The sequence below is a fragment of the Panthera tigris genome, chromosome F2 (assembly GCF_018350195.1).
Source record: "Panthera tigris isolate Pti1 chromosome F2, P.tigris_Pti1_mat1.1, whole genome shotgun sequence".
Classification (NCBI taxonomy): domain Eukaryota; kingdom Metazoa; phylum Chordata; class Mammalia; order Carnivora; family Felidae; genus Panthera; species Panthera tigris.
In genome coordinates this window covers 30,298,163-30,302,806 of record NC_056676.1, presented here as the reverse complement: position 1 = coordinate 30,302,806, position 4,644 = coordinate 30,298,163, and positions in this window count along the sequence as shown.

The window sequence follows — 4,644 nt, the reverse complement described above, 5'->3', positions numbered from 1 at the left end:
CTGGCAGCCGGCTGGGCCCCGCCCCTCCGCGCGGTTAGGGCGGGGAGGCCACTGGAGTAGGACGTGGCTGTCCGGTCCGGCGCCGCCCGGCCGTCTGGGAGTTAAGGAAGAGCAGAGCAAAGAGTTGGAAAGATTGCCGGGACTGCAACAAAGTTGCCGTTTGATCCACGCTGAGGACACACCTCGGGGGAAGGACTGCCTCGTTTGTGAATGGCTCCGAGAAAAGCCCTTTTCCAGGGGACTCCCGCGGGGCCTCGAAGTGTGTGATAAGAGCGCTTTACCGACCCAGATTTTTGAAAAGTACTTTATTCCACGCATGTGTTTTTGTTTGTGACTGCTGTGAGCACAGTGTTTCTGTATTCAGATCTCTGACTATTCAGATGTGTTCGTCTAAGTGTATACCGTGTGGGTGTGAGTGTGCAGAGGCACGGGCTTCCAGGACGTTTTTCTGCCACTCGGAGGCAGGTGTGTGGCCAAGCGGCTTCTTCTAGAAGCCACGAGGCTGACTGGGCTTTCCCCTGCAGATGTAGACTCTGGACAGGTTGATACGTGCCTGGATGCCGGTTGGCATGGGTCGGTTCTGGATCATCCTCACATGGCTTGAAGTGGCGGAAAGATGGTATTCATCTCTTTTCCTACCTAAGGTCAGGACACAGTGTGTTTGTTGCATTCAATTCTGTAATTAGGCATCCGAAGCTTTCAGTGTGGATGCTGGCATATCAAAACCTTTAATGGAGTGCCATTGTGTTTGGATCTAAGTCAAGCATCTTTATGAAGACACCCAAGTAACAAAAAGGAGAGAGGGTCCTAGAGAAAAGAAACGTTCTTCTGTTCATGCTCACCGATCTCAGTCCCATTTATTAGAGCTATAAGCAGAGAGTGGTGAGATGAAAGGACAGCAGTAGGTATTGATTATGGATGATGTCATACAATTGAACACCTGTGCTGAGCATGCTGCAAAGAAGTGGAATATGGAATGGAGTCTATGTTCTAGTTTTTAAGAGCTAGTATATACTCCCACGTAATACACCCCTATTTGAGACACATTACCCAACATCATCAGAACCTATTTGTGATGTTAGCTCACCACTGATTGTTAAAGCAGGGGAAAAAAGCATCCATTACTATAACAAAGACACCTTGATACCCAGGATCAATAACCCAATTTTGCCTGCCATTATAGTAACACAGAAGCAGCAGGTTAATCCATTTTATCCAACATTGGTGTAGTCAGCATCAAATTTTGACAAAGAAATACAACATTTTCACAGGAGGCTCACTCGTATAGATCTCACACACACCAACGTGTGAACATATCATTTTCCAATAACTCTAGCCAGCCACCCCTTATCTTTTTCTGCCTGGCCATGCAAAGCACTTATGGTTGTAACACATATGTTACTATAATTTCATATGAATTATAAACTATAGTATTATATTTCATTATTATCTAAATATTTCATGAATATGTCTTGGAACTTACTTTCTTGCTTAGACCCTAAGCCCGATGAGAGTTGACAAGGACCATATGTTCTGCCACAGTTCCCATTGTTGGTCAGTTTAACCAATCTTTATTAAGAGGATTCAGTATGTAAGGTACTAGAAATGCAAGTGTAATCTGCCCTCTAGGAGCTTACCTTCTACTGATAGTAGTAACAACTGCTATCTTTTGAGCACTTACTATGTGACATGCATACTACATGCATCATTAATAACCACTACATAAACCACACAAAATACGCATTGCTATTTCTATTTGACAGATAGAGAACCAAAAGCTTAACTGGTAACTTTGCCAAGCTCACACAGGCAGTTAGAGGGTAAGAGAGCTTTATATTTTAAAGCTTATGGTCTTCATATTATTTACATGACCTTCTTTCCCTCTATATGGCTTGGTCTAGAGGAGAAACACATTAAATATTTATTTAATTAAATAAAGTGGGGGGTGAAGAGGCTGGTATGATGCATTAACTTTAAGGGATCCTACAAGCATTAATGAATTCATTGAGGGCTATATTTAAATAAGATCTGTTCCGGTATAGCAAAACACTCCTTTGTGGTTCACTAACAACTAGTTTTTGTTGGGAGAGCATTCAACAAGTGGAACAGAGGACTGAAAGTTATAATGAGGTATTGCTTAATCATTCTTCCATCCATGTTTCATTTAACAGATATTTATAGAGCATCCCTTTGTCCCAGGCATTATGCTAGATGCCAGAGAGACCATTAAGAACAAGATAGAAGCACACTTGGTGGCTCAGTTGGTTAAGTGTCCAACTTTGGCTCAGGTCAACATCTCATGGTTCATGGGTTCTCCCCATGTCCGGCTCTGTGCCGACAGCTCAGAGCCGGGAGCCTGCTTTGGATTCTGTGTCTCCCTCTCTCTGTGTGCCCCTCACCCACTCACGTGCACGTGCTGTCTCTCTCCCTCTCTCTCAAAAATAAATAAACATTTAAAAAAATTTTTTTTAATTTTTTTCAACGTTTTTTATTTATTTTTGGGACAGAGAGAGACAGAGCATGAACGGGGGAGAGGCAGAGAGAGAGGGATACACAGAATCGGAAACAGGCTCCAGGCTCCGAGACATCAGCCCAGAGCCTGACGCGGGGCTCGAACTCACAGACCTCGAGATCGTGACCTGGCTGAAGTCGGACGCTAAACCGACTGCGCCACCCAGGCGCCCCGATAAACATTTAAAATTTTTAAAAAAACAAGAAAAGGAGATATTTTACAGTTTAGGGGAGAAGACAGGAGTTAAGCAAATTATCTCACAAAAAGTAGAGTTTATAAGCTAAATCCTAGGAAGTTCTATGGAGAACTTAGAAACATAGAGAATTGTAAGAACCAATAATAGAGAAAGCTGATCTTGTCTTAGGAGGGTCAAAAAAGGTAGCCTGAAAAGGTGATATTTAAGCTGGAATTAGGATGATGAATGCAAGTTACCTAGGTTTAGAGAAGGGAAATTGGTATACCGGATAAGGAATCATTCATTCATTCATCATCTTTTTCTGAGTGCATACTATATACCCAACACAATTCTAGATGCTAGAGATTCAGCAGTGAAGAAAGAAAGATGAAAATCCATGTATTTTTTGCAGCCTACTTTCTAGTTAGGAGAAGATAGGCACTTGAGTAAGTAAGTAATGTACTATTTGTGTTACGCAGGAAAAATAAAGCAGGCAGTGTTACAGAACTAAAATTTAGACAATATGTGCAAAAATCTTGAATGTAAAATAGTAGGATTTGAACGAAGACCGGGGTAGCTGGGGATTACCTTTAAAGGTAGGCAGAATGCAGATCACTTAAGGGTCCACATGATGTGCTAAGCATCTTGTATGTTATCCAAAGAGCAAATGAAAATCAATCAGAAATTAAAACAAAGGACTTAGTCATTAATTTATCATTCAATTAAAAAAAATCAATGTTATGCAATTTAATGTGTAGAAATGTATGTGGTATGCAAAGCAAGATACACTGAAATTAAAAAGCATTCCCTTCCATTAATACAGAACCTGAATGGGGAAAAGATAATTCTTGCAAGCAAGTAAACTGTCCAAATATATATTAGTGTTTAATCCAGCAGTGGGATATAGAGAATACATTTTTAAATCAATGATGTGGGAGCTGAAAATAACCCATTTATCTTCATTCAATCCTCACCCTACAAATGTGGTTTCATAAAGAGTTCTCAGCATCTAGTGTATTTTTCATTTTCTAATCTCAATTGATCTCAGTTAATAAGGAGGCTGTTGTTCAAAAGAATGATCTTGTTCAGGATGATTTACCATGGTTAAGATGGCAAAGGAAATTGGAAATTTATAGATCTGTTAAAAAGACCTACATGTCAGGCTAATTGATACATTTTGGACACGGCCTGAAATTACATCCATTTTTAGAATGCCAAATGAATTCTCTAAAGCAACAGAAGAAGAATTACCCTTTAAACATACTGCAGAATCATCATCAAATAGTTATTTATTAGGCAGCCCAACAAGCATGTACACATTCTTTTCATCAGCAGTTCTTTTTGTTTCTTAGAACCAAATATTCATTGGACATAATAATCACAATAATGAGTACAAAACTAGCCCTTATGAAAAAATAATAATTTTGCAAAAATAACTTTTATTCCCCTAATTCATAATGAAGATATATGGTGCCTGTGGTTGAGTTTTGCCTGCATAGCTCTTTACCCATGTTTTCCCATATCGCTGTCTATCCTTGATCAGAAAGAAGTTAAAGAATCTAAGGGTTATCAGATTTGGCTATAGAATGTTTTCGATACCAACCACTTAATGAATATAAAATGAGATGTAGCCCTCTGCCTCAAGATCACCCTTATTACATAATCTACCCAAAGGTGATTCTTACACCTCCCTTTATCTCCAGAATTTGGTTATACCTGAGTGCAATCAAAAGAGATTTTGTGCTTCATCGAGGAACACACAAATGGTTTCCGTCTCTTCTTAATTAACAATACCTATAGCCTTCCTTTTGTTCAGATCAAAAACCCTGGTTATCCTTCACATCGCCCTTTCTTTCACCTCCATGCAATCCATCTGCAAGCTCCATGTGCTCTAACTCCTACAAAAACCCCATCACTGGCCACCACCAACACTGCTAACACCCTGCTCCGAGCCACT